Below are 26,042 nucleotides of genomic sequence, written 5' to 3'. Positions count from 1 at the left end.
AAACAATTATTTAAAATGTCATTCCACATAGAACAGTGAAAAAACTGCAAAGAGAAATCTCAAGCAACTACAGCATCAGTTGGTTCCTAAGAAGTGCACTTGTTGTAGCAACTTTATCAATGATCACATCATTAAGTGACATTAGCGTTGCTTTCTCACATGACAGGAGCATGAATGCCTCCAAGTGCTCCTGACTGAGTGAGCTCCGCAGCCTGTTCTTGACAAATTTGAGAGTGGAAAAACTTCTTTCACATGCTACCTGGGATATTGACAGAGTTAGCAAGACTTGTATGCCACTCCAATTGCATGGTAACCATCTGTGAATAGGTTATACTGAGAAAGTGTTTGATAAACACAAACAGTGGCGTATCCAGGACTTTTTTACCAGGGTGGCCTTGATGGGACACAAAGCTAGTGTGGGGTGGCTATGGCATAGCGGAGTTTAATGCCATGTACGCAGCCGACCACAGTTCAAATCCCAGTACTTTGCTGCATGTGACATCCCCTCTTTCTCCCATGATTTCCTGTCTCATAAGTGTTAAATAAAGGTGTCTATTCTGGTTTATTTTTAAATTCCATTTCTCATTATTACAGTCCTCAATTATATCTGGTTATTTTAACTACTCTAAATCAGTAAAATATGTTCAGGATAGGGTACAAATTTTCTAAGAGCCATTTCCTTGGATTAAAGTCCTCATCTCTTCAATAAACGCCGAGAAGACGGATAGAACCCCTCAGCTCCGTGTCTGGCTTCTACTACCCATGATCTAACCAGCTCTCTACATCATCCTGTGCATTACACAGCTGCTTACCGGTGAAATAACTAATCTGAGACAATATTTTGTTTAAAATTCGATGTTATGAATCTAGCGTTCCTAGCAACTTACTGCAGTAATTGGTGGGTTAGAATACAGCATCTGATCTCATAATAGCCCTGATTTATGACGGAACTATTTTTGTTGTAGACAATTCTTTATCTCTAGCTACTTTTCTCACATGTTTAAGCTTTCCCACAGAACGTGATTTATACACGTGATATAATAGTAATAATAACAGTAATAATAATGATAAAAATAATAGTAATAATAGCAGTAATAATAGTAATAATTTATATAATATTAAGAGTAGTAATAATAATTATTATTATTATTAACAGTAGTAATAATAGCAGTATCTATCTATCTATCTATCTATCTATCTATCTATCTATGGCAAAACCAGCATTGTAAAAAAATATCCGAGCACCTTGTATAGTAGCTACACGTGTGACGTTTCTAAAAATCAAACAGTTTGGCAATCGGTTCAAAATTCAGCGAATAATTCCACTTTTAGATTCAGCAGTACCTCTCTCCTCCATAGATGTCTATGCACCGCTGCCTCGGCTGGCCCCGCAGCAAGATGGCGGCGCTGCAGGCACATCGCTCGAGTGGGCAGCCGCAGTCAATGAGGCGTCTATGTATATGTCTATGGTTTCTGCTAGGTGTAGTCTACTTGATCGCGGCACCGACACGGCAAAATAAAAGCATCAATAAGGAAGCAGGTTATTATAGCACGTACGTTTAACACCACATGTCCGTTTCTGTTTATAATCTCCTCTGCGGGGAGACACTGGCGATATCATGAAAAAAAAAGAAAACTAACGTTCAATTCACCCGTTAAGCTTCAGTGTCCCGCCGGCGGTACACTTACTAATTTGCATAGGAATTTAAAGAATGTCCGAAGGCTGCAAACGCGATTATACAAACACTATACGCAGATGGAAAGCTTAGATTCTCATGAATCCGCCGGTATAAACCACAGATGTGATTACCACAGCGGGAAATATAAACACATTTGTCCGACAAACAACGAATATCCATCCATCCGTTCTCCATACACGGCTTCAACGTACACAGCACGACTCACATTTCCGGGTTCATTATTACACACAGATGAAAATATTCCACAAAAAGCGGCCATAATCCAACCTTAGACATCGAGACGAAACAAGCCAGTAAACTATTTTGTCCAAAACATGTCCTGAACTCGGTATATAATCCACGAACCAGTCGTTTTCAAGGAAATGCACCTCGCCATGCGTGTCCAATATTCCCTGTACTTCTCGTCATATTTTTTGTTTACAAATAGAATATTAGCGATTTTTTGTACTGAAAATGGAGAGACAGCAGGTCCGATTTGTGGCACTGGCAGCGAGCATTTTTGTGGCACGGCGCCGGATGCCACGGTTAATGCCACTGTGCAATAACAGTTTTTGTGGCACCGCCGCGGTGCCACAGTTAATGCCACTGTTTGGGCGAGATGCCACTGCCGCAGCGGCATTTCCAGTGGCCTCTGGAGACGCCAGCAGAGATGCCACGGTTAATGTCACTGTTTAGGGAACATGCCACGATTAATGCCAGTACTTTTACCGCTGTTTAGGCGAGATGCCACGGTTAATGTCACTGTTTAGTGGTCGGTAACTGGCGGCCCGCGGGCCAAAACTGGCCCGTCAGGAATAATATCTGGCCCACCAGATGATTTTGAAAATTGGATTTGGCACGGAGCCAAGCCAGTCCGTCACCGCAACACGAAACTCGTGTGGTCGGCTGCTGTCGGGCATTTCCGCGTTTGCGCTACTGGTCAGACACGGTTGTACCAGCCAGATTTCACTGAGCAACAGTGTGTGCAAAACATGTGTGTGTCTCGGGAGTCATTTTAATACATCTGTGATCAGAATTGAGACGTGTGTCCCAAGCAGCGGCGATCAGCTGTAGAAGCACCGCTGCTCGCGGTATCGCCCCCCCCCCCCCCGCCGCAGAATCGGAGCGCACCCGTGGTCTGATGCAGTCTGGATGATGTCGTTTCACGAGTAAGTGAGAACAGATACGGACAGTTATGTACTGAGAAATGGCCACAGTCTTCTTACCACAAAGGTACAAAGCTGCTCGTCTTCTCCTCCGGCATTAGGAAACGTCTTCAAAGCTTCTTCAAATCCAAACGAAATACAATCAAAAGATCAAACTAACGTCATTGGTGCATTCAAGTGCAGTTGGACAACGAAGTTGCGTTCAGGAGCGACGGAAATTGTTGTTGGGGGGGGCACTGCCGGCCCGTGCCCCCACGAAAGATCCCCCCCCCCCCAATTTTTTTTTATATTCCTTTTGTTTTTTAAATTACAAAACAAATTACAAAACAAAAGGAATATAAAAAAGCAATAAAAGCAATGTCCTTCATCCCACCTCCCATAAACATTTTGTTCTAAATGGACACAATAAAAACAGGGATTGAGGAAATGCCATTATAAACAAATAAATAAATAAATGCAGCAAGGAAACAACAGAAGCAGGAGAAGTAATTAAAAAAAACAAAAACTAACAACAAACACCAGAATAGGAAAACGAGACAATAATAAAAAGTGAAGTGATGTAAGATAGAAAAAAATACTTAAATGTAAAATTAAATCAAGAAATATACAAATATAATCAGTTTTAATATAATAAGTATATATAATCTGTTGATATGAGTAGCAGGCCAAAAAAAGCAGCAATTTGCTTGAAAAATATTAACACACATTGGGGAAATTCAGTGTTAGTAATGGTCTTTGCAAACCACTTTTTAAAAACTGCTTGTAGCTGCAATTTAAAAAGAAATTTTTGTTGATAATTATTAATTTATTTATTGGTATTTTATTTATTTTAATTGTAATAATTATTTCATAGTTCTTTGTTCATTTTTTCCCTCATGTGTAGCTTTTTTGGTCAGTGTTGAATAACTGAAACTATCTTTGAAATTGCTTTATCATTGTTTTACTAACTTTTTGTGTTCTAAGGCAAAACAAAAAATTCAACAAAAACAACATTTTATTAATATACTTGGTATGTTGTTTTCTATAAAATCTCACAATGCATTTGATAAACATTTCATCTCAGACACAAATAAACTAAACTCGTGGAATTATAAGGACTATTGTTTCACTGAACTTTCTGCAGACCGCTGGAGTTCGATAAAACTAATGGCTATCCTATATTATGTTATTAGCCGATTCGCTGCAAAAAAGTCTTTTTACTTGCTCAGACAATGAATTATCGATCTCTCGGAATTTTACCGTGTTTTATTTATTTATTTATTTAGTTTTGTTTTTGTTTTTTCATTTTAAATTAAATATTTATTTCATTTATCTAGATATATTTTTGTTCATGTTGTATTTTAATTTCAATAATTACTTATTTATTTAGTTAGCTAATTTGTTAACTAGTGCCTTTGTTAGTTAAGATAAGATAAGATAAGATAAGATAAGATAAGATAAGATAAGATAAGATAAGATAAGATAAGATAAGATAATCCTTTATTGACCCCCAGAGGGGAAATTCAGGTATTGCAGCAGCAAAGGGCAAGTACAAGGATGAAAGAGTAGTAGCATGCATTGGGTTCAAGAATTACACATAGGTTCATTTGTATATTACTTAATTCTAATTTGAATAATTCTTATAATTCATATTTCTTTGACTATTTAACTCCTCATATGTAGACTTTTTTTCCTCATTGTTGAAGAACTTTGAAACATTCTGAATTTACTTTATCAATGTTTTACTCTTATTTTTTGCATAATGTGATAAAAAATAACTTTTTGTTTTTATACTTGGTATGCTGTTTTTTTTTTTAAATATGGTGCTGTAAAATTTTGGCAATAAGACGTAGCCCACACTTGATAAACATTTGCCCTCAGACTCAAATAAATTAAATGCATGGGATAAGGAACATTAATTCACAATTAACTTTCTGCAGAACTAATGGCTACTGGGAGAAAAAGAAGAAAAAAAGTCTTTGAATTTCTCAGATATTGTGATATTGATCTCCCAGATTTTTTCACAGTGTCTTTTATTTATTCATTCATTCATTTATCTTTGTTTGTTTTTTTCATTTTAACAATATATTTATCTTTTAATTTCTTTTTGATTTTAATAACTCTTTTATGTTTGTTCATTTATTAAAAGTTTTGTTTATTTTAATTTTAAAAATTATTTTTATTCATTTATGTGTTTATTTTTAATATAGAGGCAAATGAAGGAAGTTGTCCATGCTGTAATTTGACCTCATCCTCGCAGAAAGGCTGCCTGCACTGTGCTGCCAGCAGGGGGCGCCCTCCCCCGTGTAAAGCCGGTAGGTGCAGGTCTCTCCAGTGAGGGGCAGCGTAGCACAGCAGAAGGGAAGGCAAGCCTCCTCTCAGACTAATGGCGTCCCTCCAGCGCGAAGCAGCTGATTTCCTACCGAGCTCGGCAGCGGGAGCAGCGGAGAGGTAAACACACCGCCCCCGGATTTCTTTGCAACCAGATAGTCTGTCGGTGTTTTTGTTGCGGGGTCTGACGGCTGGACGTTGCGCAGCGCTCCGTAACCGAGATCAGACCGCTGTACAAACAATCCTCCTGTCAGGCACAAAAACACAGAGCAGAGAGTCAGCTGCAGCTCGAGCTTCCCGCTGCTCTGCTTATTTATCTACGCTGTTTGCTTGATTTTATTTTATTTTTGCATCATTGTCGTCGATGGTTTGTGCTTCACCAGGGCCCGGACTCAGGCGCTGTAGGCGACAGTAGCGGGTCAAATGTTTCCACTCCGACGTTTCAGGGATACATAATGAACATGGGCATCACCCCTTCAGAGACATCTTCCTCCTCCTCTTCCTCTCCCTCCTCTGCCTGACTGGTCGGCCGCCGCTTCGGTAATCCAATTCAGGAGATCATCTTTTCAACCCATCCTGAGGTTACACCATCAAGACGGCGTTATCTCAGAAAGCCAGGTAAGGTTTTGTGCTTAGATTCTTTCTAACACAATGGAAGCTTATGATTTGTCTCCAATGGCGCATCTTTGCTTTATTCTCTTCTCTTTTTATTACTGCAAGACACTGCTTGGCTCACAGTCAGGTGTGACTTCTCAAGTCTGATTCAACTCTTTGTCAGCCTGTTTTAGAGGAGTGAATAGTTGACAAAGCTCTGGCTGCAGGTAGCTCCTTTCAAAAACACCATGTTTGTCCCCACGCTGGCTGCATTATATGATCAGAGTTATTGCAATTGTTGTTTCCCCCCCCTCCATACAGTCTCAGATCATATTTGTCTCCTCGTACAACAGCTGCAGAGTGTTGCTTCTGAACTCCAGCGGATGGCTTCGCTGAGCTCCCGAAAGGTCACTCAGTGCCCCGCTTATTTCCATTTTAAGCAGCAGGTCCCCCTCAGGGTACAGTCAGATTATGGGCAGAGCTATGAATCCAGGCTAATAGACAAACGGAGGATTCCTGCAGTCAGAACTGGCCAGAAACTCTCAGCTTCCAGTGTGAATCCATTCCTAATGTCTGTGCTACCTGTACACGGTGTCCTGTGGTGACTCAGAGTGACAGTCTGAGATGTGTTTTCAGCCAAGGACGCCAAAAATATCGCCAATAAAACATGCTGGCACGCTGGGAGAAATAGTTGCATTGTGATTTGTGTGTGGAAAAGCAGCTTTGTGAAGTACATACGGATGCATGTGAGAGATCCGTCCTGCCATACACAGGCTTTTAAGATGCCTCTCATCTATTGATTCTTACTCCAATTTCATGCTTCTAGCCTTACTATGAGGGGTTCAATGTTGAAACACACACATAAACAGACCGTTAGGGATTTCACTCGGACAGACACGGAGCCCCCCCCCCCCTTATTTTTCTCAAAATAAAAACAAAAGAAAGAAATGAAAAGCTCTCTCCCATCAGGGAATAAGTGCATCTTGCTACTACTCCCTTCTGCTGCTGAAAAACAAGGGACAGACAGCCTATAACACACTCCTCAGCATGACCTGCGGCAGTCGGCCTGGTCCCACAGGAAAGTGGGGATGAGTTTACTTAAAGGTGAGAAGGAATGGGGTTATGATGCACCGACGTCAGAGTGCTGGTGAAGTCCACACACAGTCAGAAATACACACCCATGAATGCACAGGGAATGTATATGTGTGTGTGTGTGGTTTCTTGATATAGACACGGAGGGGTTATGATTGTTCTGGATGTTGGATTCACACAGCGCAGGCCGTCTCTCAGTACAGACTTTGTGTTTATCTAAGCTTCTCAGGGGTCTGTCTGACCTTGGCATAGCTGTGTTTTTGAAAAAAAAAAGTCACTGCTGCATGTTTTTCCGGAAGATCTCTGCAGAATGTGTTGGTACGATGTTGATAATGAGGCACTTTTGTAAACCTAACCTAATATTCTGACTGTTCAGGAAAAATTGCCACAGGCTTTGTTTTACATTGACTCAGCTTTAGGCTGGGCGTTTATGCAAGCTGTGTATGAACTGTAGACTGTACCTAACAAAGCACCTCACAGATTTGTTCTATGGGTTGATGGCAGATTACGAGTAGGACTGTGTCGTATTGGAAAAATATTTACATTGAATTTTCTTAATCATGACTTTAGAAAAGACTTTGGAGACCTTTCTCATGTGGTGCAACACTGACAAAGGCATCCAAAGATATTTTTTCTTTGGATAGAATTCTGATCTGTCTGATTTTGCAGGGGAGTGTATCGGCGTAGAAAAAAATTGCTTCGGAATAAGATGAAAAATGACTTTTTAATGTGAAGACCTTTTTGAGTCTGAATCATTTGGAGCCTTTCTCGTGTGGTGTAACTCCAGCAAGGACATCCAAAATAGTTTGGTGCATTGGAAGACACTCAGATCTGGCTTTTCACTTGTCATACAGAACTTTGTGATGATGATTTAAATGGCCAAACAAATCAGATGGATTGCTTCGTGTAGCGGCAACAATTGCAAGACAGTGCCAACAGAATGCTTGTTTTTGGTAAACATCATCCTTTCTTTAGCAGAATTATTTTACATTTAACTGAATAAGGCGGCACAGTTGTGGCCAAAATTTCAATCATGACTGTTTTGATCATTATTGAGATCATAATTAGCCTATAAATCCCATTTATTCATAGATTTTAGAGACAAAATGCCTTTCATTTCGCTTTCACATTTAAATAAATGCAGAACTGCTTTCATTTCCATATTGTGCTACATTGGTGCTAATGTACAAATCTTTGCATCAAAATAAGACTTACAGAAAGGTTCTTCTTCATCTGAATTCGGAGCATCTCCAAGAGGTAAAATACAAATAGAATTGTACCCAAAATGCCTCACTTGAAGCCTACAGTAGAAGCTAGCTAGCCAGGACTAGCTTGTCGGCTGTGCACAGAGAAGCCACTAGTCTCCACTCAGTTACTGCAATGCAGCAACTCGAACAGCTGTATGACCAAAAATGACTTCAAAACAAGTGAAATAAGACATTTTAAAATTAGATTTTACTCAACGTCGCCGTCTGTCATGTTCACTGAATTCCGGGAAGCCAAAATCCTGATCGTGATTAATATTACATTAATGGTGCATCCCTACAACTGATCTGGTGTTTCTTTCTTGCAAGCAAAACATCCTTTTCAGTGAATCTCTCCTGTTTCTTGTTCCTTTTGCTCACGTGGAGCCTGCATGTCAAAGTGTCTTGAGAATAAAGAAAACAAAACTCCAGAGCCCTTTAATCAGCGTACATCCTGTTCCATCAGACAAACTTCACTTGTAGGTTCGTCATGGAAAATGAAAACTGTACCTGGTTTTGATCAACATAATTTTTTCTGTAGCCAAAATAGTGCTATGCACTGACGTTGTATTTCTTTTTGCAGCCAGATATTTATTTTCAGGCATTCTGTACTGTTCCTTACTCATTTTGCTGTGCACTTGTTCATCCTGCATGTCAACAAATTGATATTTTGCAGCCATAGTTATTAGCGCTAAGGGCAATGATTCACTGAGGTCAGGGACTGCATCGCCTGTTGAGTAAGTACTGTAAATATTTTCTAGTCGTTGATTTGTAAGGTGACACTTCTTCTGTAATCACAAATGTGTCTCCGGGGAATAAACGCATAAGGTCCTTGGTTTTCCAGACCTCAGTGGGTATGAGGCAAATTTTCATGTCCTGGAGAGACTGTTTGTCTGTGCAAGATTTACAACTCTGGTCATTTCTAGGTCACAAAGCAGCACCTAATGTTAAGGAGATTAGTCTGCCTGAGAAGGAGTTGATCTAGAAATGTGACATCCATTCAGTTTAAATACGCCTAACCAGTAATTAAAAATCATTTACTGACAGTTGTTTGTGGGTTGCAAATCTCTGTCAGAGTGGTACCACTAAACTGAGGTAGGTCTGTAAGGGTTGGCAACGCTGAATGTAAATCTACCATGGTTAGGTAACAGGACTTTGTAAAGGCACTTGGGTGTCTCAAATACACAGTAAATTACTGCAGCGTGCTTTTGCTAAATCACTCCTTTATTCTAGTAACATTTACACTTCTAGAGAAGAAGTCAGTTTTGTGTAATCTGATTTCAGGGGTTGTAGTCTGCCTTTGTGCTGTCAGGTCGCCAAGGATTATGCAACAGCTTAAATGCCATTTCAGCAGGCTGAGTGTCGAGGGTGGTGCTGGTTTACAGGTGTACTGTGTGTGAAGGGCCACGGACTGAGGGGAGGCTTGTGTACATACTAAACAGTCAACACTGCCATCAGTCGAGTCCTAAATAGCTCCTGAAAATGATGTTCATTGCTCAGAGAGCACTTTAGCTCTGTGTGTTAGGGCTTGTATCCAGCCAGTTAGGATTGTGCTGGGATGAGACCGGCATTGTTACAGGGGCATTATGTGATGCCTGTGTGTGCCGTGCTTCTTCCAGACGACTGCTTGGCATTTTGAACCGTTCTCGCAGGCTCCATTCTGTCAGACAGGTAGGGCTTTTAAAGTGAGACACAGTTATGTAATGCACCGCAGAATCTGCTGACCGTCTGACACTTTCCAAGATTTCGCTATTCAGTAATGTGTACATTGCAGCTGGCCCTTTTGGCTTGAATGAGTCTCACACAGACGAGCAGCAAATACAAGTCAGATTTGATAGGGAAAAAATGAACTCCACCTGAACATCTATGTTTGAAATAGTTGAGTTTTGCACATGAGCTCGCTGTTATGTGTTCATCATTTTCAGGACCTTAACAGAAAGCCATTTCCACTGCTGTAGGAAACCGATGCTATCAAATTTGATGCTTTGCAGCATCCACACACACACACACACACAAACATATATAGATATACACACACAAACTGACTGCCTAATGAGGACCACAGCCAAAATGAGTTTTTTAAAATGGCTATCACTGCAAGTCTGGATCCATTTCTTGTTTGGTTGTAGGTTTTACGGACTCCGGCAGAAAGTGGCCTGAATAATAATGATGCCGCATCATTATGTGGAGATATCGCCAGCATTTACAGGAGGATGAAAAATTAGCTTTCTAAAGTAAAGATTTTGGTCTCTATCCCACACTTTCGCACACTTCTTTCAGAAGTTACTAATTTGGAAATGAGTCAGGAAGAAAAATTTTGTAGGAAGGGATGGTAGTTTTTTCCACCCACGGTAGTCTCAGTAGATTATAATTCAACAACAAATCATGTTTCATGTTCATTAAAGGGGTACAATTCACACGCGAGTTCGACTGGGAATAAGCCAACCCTTTGCTCTTACTATGTCTGTCTCTATCACTGATGCTTTCCACCTACTCATGAAAGCAGTAAATACAACACGTTGGTGCTCGTACTCTGCTGAGAGTCATTCTCAGAAATGTTGGAAATCACTAACTGAATGTAGATGAGTCAGGAGGTAGGCCGGAACCTCGGATTGTCAGTAGTGAGCCAAAAACTGGTTCAACCTTGTACTCCACGAAGCATTGTCACAGGAGAAGAAAACTAATAAACTGCACATTGACTATGCAAAGTCAGATTTGATGCCATTACGGCTTGGCATGCTTTCTTTGATTGAGCACATAAAATTTTAACTTCGTGCTAGGCCTTCAGAGCTGCCTGACTCATACTTGGAACTAAAGTTGTAATCCTTAAGATCGTTGGCCTCGTTGGTTTGGTGACACCTACGGTTACTATGGTAACAGTAAGTGTGGTTTCACACTACAGTCCAGGAGCAGCTACTTTGCTGGCAACACAATAGAAGAGCATGTGGTATTTCTGTTTGCAGCGCAGCCAAAGAAATGCTGGTGTTTTAATAAAGTAGATAGTTTTCACCTGCAACTCTGCATCTAACAGCTCCTGAATGTTCCATTACGCAGTTTGACAACTTTAAAAATGATCAGTTGTTGAGAAAACACCAAAAAAATGAAACAATTGTTTTGGTGACTCTAGCCAACATATATCCAACATATATTTGTGGTCAGCTTATCATATTTAATGCAATGGCAGTAGGCTTGGTTTGCATCACCTATAACTTGTTTGACACTTTAAAGCCAGTGCTGGAATGACAGACTGTGGTTGGAATCGGATTGAACACATTTGAGGATGAGGTGGAGAGACAGGCACTGAGCAAGATGGAGGCCATTCTGACAAACATGGATCATCCACTGGATCAGTCTTCCAGTTCTTCAAGTTTTGTCTCTTGTGTCAAGGCTTTTAATAGAAATAATGACACTACACCTTTGTCAAGCTATCTGAAAATAATAGAGAATATCATTTACTCTGCTAACATTTTCCTAAACTGGCTGTTACTGGTTGACATCCCACTAGTGTAATCCATTATGAGCAAATGCTGATGATGAGCGTCTAACACATGGCAGCAAAACTTGAGCCGAGGCACACTTGATGCATTTGTAAGTCAAAATGATTGTGCTGAGGTAGAATCTGTCTAAATAATTACTATAAAGTCTTTAATAAGTTCAAGCAGCTAGTAAAACACTGCTCGTTGCACTCCCTTTTAAACGTGTTGCCATGGTGTTGTCATTTCTTTTTTTGGCTCACTCTTTTGATATGTAAAGTCACATGGAGACTTCTGCCTTTGAAGGGGTTTTTGCTTTCCTCAGTTTTCGTGAGTTCACATCCTTTGAGTCTGAAAAAAAAAAAAAAAAAAAAACACCCAACAACAGGATGTCGGAGCATTTCCTATGGTAGTTTTTGGGCTTCCGTCTTCCCATTCGGCTGCAGTCGGTTTGCTTTACAAGGAGGGCAAGTGCTGGAAGGCAGGAAAGAAAGTGAGGAACAAAATGCGCTGTTGTGGTGATGGGTGTATAATGCGAGAAAACTCTGTGGAAGATGAAATATTGCAATGTTTTGGCCAGGGATAGGCTGCAGGGAGTATTGATGGTCAACTGGGTGCATGGGATCCTGGAATGAGTGACGCCAAGTCAAAATACTTTTGTTTTGTCTGCATTGCCGTAACTCAGCGATTGCCAAAATTGCTTGTGAATTGTTTAGCCCACTGCTGGTGAGAGTGCCACTGCACCCCACAGATTAAACTCTGAGTGCCTCTCTGTTGGAGTGGTTCTCTCTCCTCCTGTGACCATGAGAACTCTATTGTCCTGCGTAGTGACAGCAGTCCTCACCGTGCAGCAGTCACGCTTGTTATTTTGGTGCTCGCTTGTATAGTGTTGCCATTAAAGTGATGTCAATGAAAGGCTAAAACGGTTGATATGACTCCATTTAAGTGTCTCAATCAGTACCATCCAGTCACTTTGAATGGAGTGAAGCTGAGATGAAATGGCACACACTGTTTTTTTTTACTACTTTCCTTGTTATGTGTAAGCTTACTGCAAATCTTACCATGACCTACTCAGTCCCTCTAGCCTCGACTTGTGTGGCAACAGTTAGCTCTGCGCAACGGCGTAGTGGATTTGTCCCAAGGCAGCAAGGACTCTGTGTGATGAAGCCGATGTCGCCTGAGAATATCTGCCAGACAGACTGTTCATCAAAGTGAAGATATGCCAATCACACACTGAATGTCCAACCTCCCAGTGACATTTAAAGGAAATCAGTGGCATGTGCTAATTTGTTTGAGTGCTAACACCCCGTTTCAAGCGATCACAACCCATGTGGATGTCTTTATGAGGCCACTATATATGTTTGACAGCCACAGTGTGGCTAACTTTCTCATGATGAAAGAATAATGCTATCCATTTCTACTCAACATTGAATTTATCAGAAGAAAATAAGAGCCATTCTGTTGTATTTGATGACCCATTCTGTCATTATATGAAGACAAGTCATGTTGTTCATTTATTCATCTTAACTCACCAAACTGAGAACATAGTATAAAAACAGAGCTGCAATAGGTTTGTTTCCATGATGTATTTTTAAAGTATCACATTAGAAAATGTTCACAGAAATGGCAAAAACTTACCCATTTTCACAAAAATGGTTTTTTATTCATTTGAAGTATTTTGGAAAAAGAGTTCATCTGCTTCATGGGTGATAGAACCATCTTTTATAGGGATGTCCCGATTAAAATTGTTAGCCCCTATCTGATTTGAGTCAACTAATGTATAGTATCTGCTGATATCCATTACCTTTATCCCAGCTAAGACACACTTCAAGTATTGTACATTAGCTGTCATATATAGCTGCACTACGAGGTGGCACCTTTGATATTGTAGCGACCAGGGAAGGCAGACAGTTCTGCGTTGAGCAATAAGCATTGTTGGGGTTTAACTAGTAAATGGACAGATTCTTCTGTAAGGTTTAATGACCTCCTATATTGAGTCGGGATCAATGAGGACATTGTTCCTGTGTCTTAGTGACATCTGTAATGGCTTCATTTGCTCATGGTAAAGCGTGTCTACGGTTTACCCAGCAATAAGGGACGCTGAAAAACTGTGATGAATTTAAATGATCAATCAATGAATTATTGATTGATATTGCTGTGCATAATAGCAAATTTGTGGCAATGGATACAAACAAGGATGAGGCTTAGGTTCTTGCCAATACCATTCAGTTGAAAATGGCCTTAATTGACAGACTAATATCCATTTTTGGAATAAGTTCTAGCATAGCCAACATTTACTTCACATGACTAATCAGCTGTTTCTGCTGCTTTTCACCCCAGGGCGGCCTGAAACTTGGCCCAGACCATCAGGAAATGACCAACTGCTTAACTTTACACCACCATGTCTGACTACTGGTTTAACTTCCAAACAAGTTGTTGGTAGTAAAGGTTTCATATTTAGCCATGCATCAAAAAAACAACCCAATTTTTTCTATGTTTGTTTAGCGTCAGTGTCAGGCAAACAACCACAAGACCTGTTCTTTTTGTTTCAGAAACTACCAGATGTGTGCTAAAGTGTCCAGTTAAGTCACCTTCTGTGAATACAGCCTTTATTTGTTGGTTTGCAGCTGCTGTGGGTGTGTCCTTGTTTTTGTGGACTGTGTTCATGACAAATCAGTTTTATGAATCTATTCAGCTACCATTAATATACTGACATATTTTCTGATATTTTGGTTTGGATTGGAATTAACAAGCAGTTCTATGCTGTCTTTTTTAAAAGATAAGTTGAGAGTGGAAAAAAAGCAACCTGGCAACAAAAGAAACACGATAAAATGATAAAAAAACAGCATTAACCATCAAAGCTGATTGAGATTCAGAAGAGTATTTTTTTCAAAGCTTGTGTTTGTTGGATTTGTTTTGGGTGGAGGTACAAAGAGAATCTGGCATGTCTTTAGTATCAAACTCACAGAAACTTCCCATGATAATGCAAATGAGAGAGCAGTTGTGTCCAAGCGTGTTGCCAGCCAGCTGAGCATCGTTATGGCATCAGAAAAATGTTCCCTCTTAGTTAAACCCAAGAGTATTTTAATTAAAACATCACAACATCCACAGTGGTGAACTGAGAGTTTACTCTTATTATCCACTGTAATCTGGTTGTATTGTGCTTGTACACATAGTGACTGAATCCATAAAGCAGTGAGCGATAACAGATTGCCAGCAGAGTCGACCCTTTGTCTGGGCTCTCTGCATCTGTCAATAGAAATAGGCTCAGTGTGGCATGCCTGTCGTCTTCACTTAGCTTCTGATACAATAACATGAGCCAAGATGGCTTTGTTAGGGAGGCTAGCAAGCTTATTGTCACTGCTTAGATCCTTGTTTTAAACACTTGTGGAATCGTCAACATATGACATCTTTTGTCGCTGTCACAAATAAGAGCATTATTTGAGCTGTTTTATCTAGTTTTATGCTTTCTTGATCGTTCTTTGTGCTGTAGAGAACCGCGTGTTGTCATTTGGTCAGAACAGTGCGGTCATGTTGTTGCTTTGGACAATAAGACTCTGTGGGCAAGAATTACCCTTTGCTTTTAGTCTGAATGTTTTGCTCTGTGAGTGTTGCTCACAAGTATGTCATGGAGTTGTGAGTCTCTTTCTTGTAAGATCACAACAGCATATTGTGTTAAGGCCTATTGGTGCTTTCATTGCATCTGCAAAGGTACATGTGACAGAACTTTCATCATCTATTCAAATCCACAAAGAGTGTGCCGACTGCACATGTGCGAGGAAAACAATTGGTGCTTAAAACGAATATTTGATATGAAGACAAACTGTACAAGGAGGTTGTCAGCCATCCACACCTTTATTTATTGTTAAGAGTTGTGACTGTAGTAGTCACTGCCACACTTTTGAGGTGCTTTGATTTGTACATACTTCCACTGACAGAGCCCAAATGTACTAAAATCTCCAGAAATCCTGTGCTATATGTCAGTGTCGGACTTTGGAGGTGCTTTGATTTGTGCATGCTTTCCACTGATGGAAGTCAAATACAGTGAAATCTCCAGAAATCCTGTGCTATATGTCACTGCTGGACTTTGGAGGGGAGTTGATTTATACATGCTTTCCACTGACAGAGCCCAACTAGAGTAAAATCTCCAGAAGTTCTGTGCTTTATCCTACCACTGCGCTTGGCACACCTCATGAATATCTACCTACACTGTGCTACAATCCATGCTGTAAGTAGCTGCTACTATATCCTATAAAAGTTGCCACAAGTAAGCCAAAAGCTAGAAGTTGATGAGTGCTACCCAACATGGAGTTCAGTAAGGCAATATTCCTCAACGTAGACTCTTTACAGCTTAAAGGAAAAAACAGAGCTTTTAAAATGCTACAGAATCTCATGAATATTTACACTCAGTCATTAAGTACTGCCAAAGCCTCGGCTCGTTTGCCTAATGGTCCACTTAGGAGGCTTACAGAGATTTGGAAAAGTCCTTTTTTATTGCAATTTCACATGAGTTCTTGTGCTTCCTCCAATCTTCAGTTTTTCCCTTTTACCCTTTCACTCTGTTTTCACCATTCTCACAGTTTCATGACAACTGATGCTTTCATCCCCATCTTCCTTCCTTCCTCTTTCTTTTTCTGTCTCGTCTCGCTCAGCTGTTTTGTTCTGCTTTTTTTTCTCTGTTTCCTTTTAGTGCAACTTTGTGGTTTCTTTGCTTGGGTTGCATTAGCAGCGTGAAATCATTATCTCTGCAGTGTTTTTGCAGCAAATTGTAGTTAACCACTAGAGTTTCTTCTAGTTGCTGACACTGTTGCAAATGGCTAGTGACAGAGAATGCTTTGCTTCTGAAGTGGCCAGTCAACATGAATACATAATTGGCTGATTGCAGTCATTTGAGCTGATCAAAATCATTTTCCATCTTCGTTAGAACCACTTTCACCTGTACAAAACAGATGGATGAGCTACTGTCTGTGCTTCCTTCTATGGTTTAACAACAACTGTTTTTCTCCAGGCTTAACTTAACACCAACATCTCTGACTACTTGGTTCGACTTCCAATATTTGGCCACATTTCAATGAGCGAATATTGACGTTAACTGTCAAGGATTTAGTTTCAAAGCCAAACACCATGGCTCTGCTTCTGCACATTTTGATTTTATGCCAGCTAAAAAAGCAGAGCCTAGTAACTTGGAGGAGGCAGTTTGTCAAATTTGCAGCAAAATGGTGGAGGTCAAAGACTCCAAAGCCGCTAATCTAAAACTAATTGTCGGAAAATGAACCAAAAAAGGCAATTATTTGTGTGACAAGTAATCGTGAGCTGAATTTTCAGGATTGTGAAAGCCCTACATTGGAAATTAATTGCCTATTTATCTTTTTGTAATTTGTATTTTCTTCCCTCCACTTATCATATTACTTCTGTATAGCAAAAAATTATGGATGCTGAAATGAGTATAAACTTCAAGGTAGCAATATACTTCTCTGTCCTTGCTTTATAGTATCTCTGTTTTCGACATCTGTAGGACATCTAGGATGATTTATAGCTGAGCACTGATTGTTTTTACATAGCAGGCCTTCATTCTAGGCTGAAGTAAGCATGTTCACATTTACAATTTCATTTCATAGAGAGTCGTAGCGGTGATTGCGAGGACACGCATGAGACCAGGTCTGCTTGGTCAAAGGAAACACATTTAGCTTTACTGGGAAAAAGAGCTTACCCAGCTGTTCTTCAGCCTGTTTATAGTTGTTATCGCTATCAACAGCTGAACTGGCAAATAAAAACACAATCCAGCCTCAGCAGACCTATCACAGGTCTTTCAGAGGATAACTTGCACTGCTGCAGGAAAATGGCAGTCGACCAAGCAGACTTGAGACTACAGGTTATTTGCCCCACATACCCAGCCATGACCGCTGTCAGCGCCTGTCTGGGCCAAACTGCAAAATGGACTTTGACTTGCTAGGCACCGTGACACACATAAACACCTACAGCTTCTCCACACCGCTCACAATGCCAAAATACATTTGGGTGATTGTATAACTCCTGCAGGCATGAAAAAAAAACTAGGCCTATCACAACTCTCAGCTTGCCTCTTGGCGTTCCCCCTCCATGTCAAGGACAGACGCCGGCTGTCCCCAGCCGCTGTCTGTCAACAGAGGCATGTCACCTTTCACTTTCAGCCATTGAGCTGTCCAAAAATAACCTCTGCGTGTGTGCTCTTTGGGTTATGAATGTAGGTTAGTAGATAGAAAGAGTGAAAGAATAACACGCAGGTCATCCCGAGTACGTGAGGTACGTCCCTGCTCAGAATGACTGTGGTGTCATCTCTGTAGTGTATGATATAAGTCAACCTATGGCGCATATAGATCCATGACCTACATTCTACTTGCAATGTATGCGCTCAAAATAAACCATGACATGATTAATCAATGTTATTTTTTTTCTCCTGGAAATGTTAGTAGTAGCATGTCCCTGCTGTATGTTGCGGTGACACATCTCGGATAGGTTTTATTTAAATACTGCGCATGTGTTATAAATCTGAAAGAGATGCGCTATGTATGTTAGAATAGTTGTACATTCCCAGTCTGAAATTCCCCATATTATTTATTGTGCTGCCTTAAATGTACATCTTGGGCTTGCTGTTGGAGAGGAATCATTTATTACTCTATGAATAATGCAGAACATGTTGATTACTACCCAGGCAAGGACAGGCTTTGAGCTTCAAATACTGCTGTTGGAGAGAATATTCATGCACGGGGTTATGTCTGTAGTTAGGATTTGAGTTTTTAATGTCATACAGGGACTCAGACTTTTTCTCCAGGTGGGTATCAAAAGGTTTGATGCCCTTACTTATTACTGATCATCTTGCAGAGCTCAGAATTAGCATTGTGCACTGAAGAATCTCGTGTCTAATGTGTGATTTGTACTCTGCTTCAGTCACGTGTATTCACCAAAAGCTTTCATGCTGTCACCAGGAAGCAAACACAATAGCAAATATAACACCACAAAAAAGAATGCAGTAATACAAATGACTCCTGTACATGGGCTGTATAGAATAACACCAGCTGCATAAATAAAAGGAGCAGGAGTAGTAGGAAATAATTCAAATATAATATAGTGGAGCACTGTAATGTGGTTCTTCAACATGTAACACCTCTCAGAAACGGGCAGATCATAAGGCCAGGACGTCATCTTTTTCTGCTTTTAAACAGATTGGGGGGGGGGGGGGGGGGGGGATCAGAATATTGTGTACTGTAAGCTTTTGGGCATCAGTTGCTTGTTGATCCTGACAGATGGTCAATTAAGGGCAAAGAAAAATTATTTTCAACCTAGAATCAAAAGTCTCCCATGTGACAGTTTTCTTATGTTCAAGTCCAGCAAAAATCAATGTGTATACAAAAGATAAAAATAAGGTTTGCTAAACTCTGCACCTGCATGCAAATGTGCCTTCATAAATCACAATCCAATAGAAAATGTCTGCACTTGGGCAAACCTCAAATTCTGCCCACCACCCTCCTACAGTTAATCATAAATGGTCAATGCAAATTCCTCATGAATATTGATGTGCATATTGTTCCTGTGCAGAATGAGGCAGAGTTGCAGACAAAACAAAATTTGAGAAGCTGACTGCTGCTACAGACAAGACAGGCCTTAAAGTAGTTAGACACGGAGGTGCGGTTTGTCGCAGTGAGTGTCAGCTGGACTGACCGGTTGAGGTTCGGGGGAAACTGACCACATGGTGTTTTCTGGCATTGTCGCACTTCTTGTTATCTACAAAACAATAGGCATTAAATTTAACTCTAAAATCAAGCATGTAGGTGTTTCTTTGATTCTTAAAGTTGATGATGAGTGCAGACGGGGGAATTTGGGGTTGCAATCAGAAAAAGCAAGCTAGAATGTGACACCTGAATGCATCATGTCACTGTCTTGGTCACTTTACAACACAAAAGGATTAGGTGTGAGCATCAAATGGCAAGGATTCTGGACTAAAGAAGTGAAGAGCTGGATGCTCAGTTGCCTAATTACAGGCAATAATTAAAGATTAGAATGAGAAATAATTAGTGCATTACAAGCAGAATATAACTCTGCTGATATATAACTAGATATACAACTGTTTGTTTGGGTAAGCGAAATGAAACCCGTGAGACGGTTTATTATTAAATCTGGCTTCAGTTCACCATTTCACCATCTGCTTCACCATTTTTCTCCCAGTCTCCAAAATGTCTGTACCCATGTGTCCGTACAGGTATGCTCATTCTCCCGTGAAGTTTGTTTTGGCTTCTCTCAAGCCCAGTTTTGTGCGTACTCAGTGGTTATAAATAAGGCCCTCGGTATGCCTGTTTGTTTAGATGCCCAGGACAGACAACAAAAGCCAGGAGCCTTCAGTACAAGGTGATGAGAAGAAATCTGAGGCAGTAAAAGGTGAGCCAAGGGAGTCTGGAGAACGGATGAAACTGGCAGATTGCCACCCTCCATCCTCCCCTCCCTCCTCTCTCTTTTTCTTGCTTTACTCTCTGCCTCCATTTCCCCCTTTTCTCTGCAGCAGTCGACACAGAGAGGATATGACATGAATGAAACCTAAAGGCCTCACTAATTGGCCAAGAAGAGCAGGGTTGGGCTTTTGACGGAGGAAAGGCAGGAAGGAACAAGGGAGGGACGAGCAGACGGCAGGATCACTAAGTGCTTATTACAGACCCATGAGCTCCCTCAGATCACCGTGCAGACAGCTCAGTCTGGGCTTCTTCTTTTTTTTCCTCCTTTATTTAACCACAAATTACCTCTCCCGTTAAGTGTGCCGCGATCCCAGGTGATTCAATATATGTGGATGTTGAGGTAAAGTGAATCACATGCTTCGTGAACATATGTTTCGCTGAAATGCAGAGTAAGTCTGGTGAGACTGGGGGGAAATTATCGTAGCCGTATCCCAGGCAGAAATGTTGACAAGCGTAAACCTGAGACACATTCAGGTTTTGCTGATAAGGCTGGTCAGAAATAAAGGATAAAAGTTCAGTGTCAGCTAGTATCATATCATGCTCCTCACTACGTTCACTTTGTTGCGACAAACAATGACACAAGTGAACATCTCCAGCGTTGGCTTGTCCCCAGACTGCAGGTAGAATATTATCAGCACTATTCTCCTCCATCTCGAGCCGAACACAACATAGCCTTCACCGCTCGTCCTTCATCGCACTCTCTCCGACTTGGGTGACGGCAGATTCCTGTAAATCAGCTGAAGGACATCTTTGTGCATGCGTGGGAGGAAAATGTGTGGGCGACTCCCACCACAGCTAATAGTTGTTAGCTTTATTCCACATCATCCATAGGTGAGGTGCGGTATATAAATAGAGCCTTACGCAATGCTTTAATGTGACATTATGTAATTACAGACAGTAGAAACCGTCAGCCCAGGTGAAAATGGATAGCTGAAAGATTGCTGCTATCTTTTCTTTCTTCTTGTTCGTACATTCTTTCGGCAGTCACCCTCTCGCATCGCAGTTAAAGTGACAAGGCAGAGACTGTTCACGCTGGTGCGTTGAGCTCTGTTAATTGGGTTTAGTTCGTAATGAATGTAAAGCCTGCATTGCTGTGCAGCGTGAGGCTTGATTTATAGCATGTGAAAATGTGCTCTCACTTCCAATCTCTGCATGAGGGCATTCAGGTGAGAATTAGCATTTTATTGCCTTTTTAGAGGCTAAAAAGCAGGATTTATATGGATGCAGAGAGAGGACAGAGTAGCAGAAATCACAGGGCGCTGTGCATTAACTGGTCTCATTTGTATGTTATCAAAAGTAATAAGAAAATTAATGCCTGTGTCTGATATTGTTTGCAGTATTAATTCGTGGATTAGTTGTTTGTTTGTAGTGCTTTGTAGTTGAGTCTAAAAATACTTGAAAATGTCACCATTTTTCACACATCTTCAAGTTGCTTGTTTTGTTGCAAAAGAGCAAAGCTTTCAAGTGAAAGCAGTAGTAAGAGTTGTGCCATTTAAGAGTTTAGTCGTTTTGGCAGTATATATTTCAAATAATTGACAATATCAGAATTTTAATAATAAGACAAACCTTCTGCTTTGTAGAGTCAGACCTTAGACAGAGAAGCTCATTTAACTGTTGCTGATGTTCGCAAACAGTTCTTAGACAAGTTTTAGAGGGCAATAAACTGACATTTTCCCCCACACTATCATGTGTCGTCATTCGCCAGCTCAATGTAGTTTGAAAAATCTCGTAAAAATAGCATGCTGTCTCTAAACTCTACTGTAGAAGTAAGGGTAAATGGAAACCATTATATTCCTGTTTTCTTACAACATAAATAGGCATTAAAAGCTGATAGGAAAACTCACTGGACTGAGGGCACTTTGGGATGTGAGGTTTTGGCCAGTCTGCTTTTAAGATTGGAGTTCGCCTTGGGTTCACTGCTTAATCCAGGTTTGCTGTTGTTAATAATGTGGTGTGGATTCAAACTTGAAGGGATGATGTCATGTGCATTCTGCTGCAGCATGAAACCCTTTTCGTTTGTGGCTCGCTAGAGAAACACTCGTCAGTCGCTTCTCCCTGACCATTTCCACCCCTGTTATGCAATGGATTGTTAATGCACGTGTGTGTGCGTTTGTCTCTTGGTTATGGAGTCACTACAGCATGAATGATCCTGCAGCCAGTTAGGCTATGAGTGAGGCCCTTTCAGACTGATGACTGACACATGACGGCCACTGTTCAGGATGAATGTTTGGCTTCTGACTCCCACCTTATGGATTTTTTTTAAAGCTCTGACCTGACATTTTCAGACATATAGTACTCCGGAAGGCTATTTTTGCAATGAGCACAAGATGCCTGCATGCACTCCCCCATTGCTTGGGTGATACTGTATGTGAGTGTTTTTGTGTTTTCTCTCAGCGATAATGGACTATCTAGTTAATAATGCAGCAGCAGGATCGCACTGCACCACCTTTCCTCATGAAAACTCATTTTTCCTTTGTCGCTCTCCGTCGTTCGCTCCTTCTCCCTCTCCTCGGGCCATCTTTACAAAACTATTTCATTTGTCCCCATCGACCCAGTCTGTCAGTATTTGCACAGCCAATATAAAGCCTGGGAGGGGATAAACAGATTCAAGTGCAAACTCACCCAGTGTGTGAGTCCTGCTCTGTGAGTTCTTGTGAATATGAATTACTGTTTACTGTCAGTTTTAGTTGCTCAGATAGAGAGGCAAAAATATTCAGTCCTCCTCACTGGACCTGCTGCTGTTCAAGTCAGCTGAGAGTTTCGGCTCCTCGGGCTTCCGTTTTTTTTGGTGTTTAGCACCTTTCCTGTAAAGTGTCAGTCCGGTGCAGAGTGAATGAGCTTCAATGTGCAGCCTCTTCCTCTCTATTGATGCAGTTTGCCCATGTTGACAGAACAGAGTTGTCAAGGTTAGCAAAACGGTTCCTGCAGCTGTTTCCAGTCCGTTTGATGTTTTTGTAAATTATGTTCAAGTCTACTTTTGCCCAATTGGAACCATGTTCAAAGACCCCCTCTGGTGAAATCAAGTTGTTTTTTTGTTTTTTTTTACCTTGTTAACATGCCAGTATGGTGGATTTTTTTCAGTATGCTGGAATACATGACTAGTAAAAGAAGAAGTTAATGCCATGGCTGAGCATTTCTGTGTAGAAGCTGAAACTAGAAATCTTAAAAACCGTGTTTAGAAACCCAAATTTTGATATGTAACAGACCTGAGGGACCAATTATTCAACTTAGAGGCTTTCTGTATAATCGTTCTTCCACAGACACGTGTAGCTACAATAAATTAATATTACAGCTTACCATTTTGTAGCACAGGGTAGTTTCATAGTGTTTGAGCGGAGTTCTGGTGAGCTGGTGTGCTTGAGCTTCAGCAAGTAGCAGAGAAATGAGCTGGTAAAGTTACATCTTATCTATGTTGGTATTTTAAGACAGAAAGGGATTATTTTAATGGAAAAAAAATCTAAATATGTCATGTTATTACATGGACTGTAGATGAATTTTTAGGGGTTTAATTGATGACTTTAGATGGGCTTCAATGCTGCACTGCGTACTGATGACTTGGGATGTCTGCTGTTTTTGAAAAATATCAAAGTACATTTATTTCAATTTCCTCATGAAAAGCCCTTCAGATATTTGTTTCATTCAGAAAAGTCTTAAACATTTTCCCAAGCTTGCCATCAGCAATAGCATTAGTTCAAAAATGTCTAAAATGCATTTACTGATTAATGATGTTATTGCACATTATACACTAAGAAATAGTAATGTTTTTAGTGAGATACTTTATACAGTTAACAAAAATATAAACGCAACACTTTTGTTTTTACTCCCATTTTTTATGAGATGAACTCAAATATGTAAAACTTTTTCCGCATACACAATATCACCATTTCTCTCAAATATTGTTCACAAATGTGTCTAAATCTGTGATGGTGAGCACTTCTCCTTTGCTGAGATAATCCATCCCACCTCACAGGTGTTCCATATCAAGATGCTGATTAGACACCATGATTAGTGCACAGGTGTGCCTTAGACTGCCCACAATAAAAGGCCACTCTGAAAGGTGCAGTTTTATCACACAGCACAATGCCACAGATGTGGCAAGATTTGAGGGAGCCTGCAATTGACATGCTGACAGCAGGAATGTCAACCAGAGCTGTTGCTCATGTATTGAATGTTCATTTCTCTACCATAAGCCAAAGGCGTTTCAGAGAATTTGGCAGTACATCCAACCAGCCTCACAACCGCAGACCACATGTAACCACACCAGCCCAGGACCTCCACATCCAGCATGTTCACCTCCAAGATGGTCTGAGACCAGCCACTCGGACAGCTGCTGAAACAATGGGTTTGCATAACCAAAGAATTTCTGCACAAACTGTGTGATAACCTTTCAGAGTGTCCTTTTATTGTGGGCAGTCTAAGGCACACCTGTGCACTAATCATGGTGTCTAATCAGCATCTTGATATGGAACACCTGTGAGGTGGGATGGATTATCTCAGCAAAGGAGAAGTGCTCACTATCTCAGATTTAGACAGATTTGTGAACAATATTTGAGAGAAATGGTGATGTTGTGTATGTGGAAAAAAGTTTTACATCTTTGAGTTCATCTCATAAAAAATGGGAGCAAAAACAAAAGTGTTGCGTATATATTTTTGTTGAGTGTAGTTTGGCCTGTATGATCATGAAACATAACTTAAATTTTATGGGCTATTAAATTCTTGAATCTCACAGGCTGAACACTTAAACCCTGACATGATTAATAAATGACACATTAGTAATCAACTAAATATGGCTCAGCTGTGAGACGGCATGAGCAGTTGGGATGCAATTACTATAGCGGTAAAGTTCCTCTTTTGTTCTTCCTTTCTTTTTATTTATTTTTTTGACCACCAAAGCACACACCTGCCCACGCACGCTCTCCCGAGGGTCATGTTTGTATGTTCTTGGCTCCGTCCTGATAACAAATTGCCATTTAAGCGTTTGTATATGACTTCAGCACCGACATAATAGAGCTTCCTCACCGCTCAGTGTTTTCTGGTCAGCGTGATGGATGGTGGATACATGGATGAGTGCCAGGCCATCTGAGTGAGTCAGACATGAGGTGCATCTCATTTTTCTTATTTGTCCTCTCAGTTGTTCCTCACATTGCAATATCCTCCTCGGTCCTCCTACTTAAGACACGATGAAGGGATGCGAAGGAGGAAGAACTGAGGCCAATTTTATCAAATGAGATGTTCTTTTCCAAGTCAGGCATCAGATGATTTACTATTGCTGAGTGGTAACAGGTGCCCAGCTGGAGATTTATGCTGTTTTTCTTCATACAAATAAGATAATGAAATATTTAGCATATTATCACTGTCACTAAACATGGATTTTCTTTCAAGCAATTTCTGTTTTTAATTGGCTTTTTAGAAATTTTTCCTTGAAAACTCACTATTAAACATCAAAGTGTGTCTCATTATGTGTTAAAGTAGCTCAGAAACCCTTACTGGAAACCACATTTACAAACAAATCGTGTTTTTACATGGACAACACCCAGAGACAATTACCACATCAACAGTGTCATTTTTTTCGCCTTCGTATGTGTCATCTGCAGATGCTGCCTTTACCTAGCAGCTAATAAAGTGATCTGTGGTGATGCAACAGCCCCTGCTTTTCTTCCCTCCTCCTTAGGATTAAATGTGTTGTTAAAAGGGTGATGTGAAGTGATAAGATATCTGCTAAACCAGAACACGACGTCTCTCCCTCTCTTCATTACCCTCTATAAGTTAGCACATGTAGACAGCACAAGAGCCCATGGACCGATCACATGAACTCCTCAGCCTCTCTCCTCCCACTCGCCGTCGTCTTCTGCGAACAGGCAGCTGCACACTGAGGAAGGACGGCGAGCGGCGAAAGCAAACTGCAAACTCTCCCTGCCTCCTTCCCTCTGCCATGTTCCTCTCTCTCCTTCTCCTATCCGTGCACCCCCCCACCTCCAATATCTTCCTTCAGCCGGTTGCT

General features: G+C 40.7%; 1 protein-coding gene across 1 annotated transcript in view; it reads left to right on the top strand.

Annotated features, from left to right (window-relative positions):
• The first annotated feature begins 5,138 nt into the window (after nt 1–5,138).
• rnf144aa (ring finger protein 144aa) overlaps nt 5,139–26,042 on the top strand; it is a 39,985-nt gene continuing 19,081 nt past the window's right edge. The window contains exons 1-2 of the mRNA XM_022197355.2: nt 5,139–5,275; nt 5,539–5,773. The gene's annotated coding sequence lies outside the window, so the exon portion shown is untranslated. The remainder of the gene's footprint in view (nt 5,276–5,538; nt 5,774–26,042) is intronic.

Source organism: Acanthochromis polyacanthus, chromosome 1, assembly GCF_021347895.1.
Source record: "Acanthochromis polyacanthus isolate Apoly-LR-REF ecotype Palm Island chromosome 1, KAUST_Apoly_ChrSc, whole genome shotgun sequence".
Lineage (NCBI taxonomy): Eukaryota > Metazoa > Chordata > Actinopteri > Pomacentridae > Acanthochromis > Acanthochromis polyacanthus.
The sequence above is the reverse complement of the archived record's forward strand: the minus strand, read 5'-3'. Positions and strand labels throughout refer to the sequence as shown.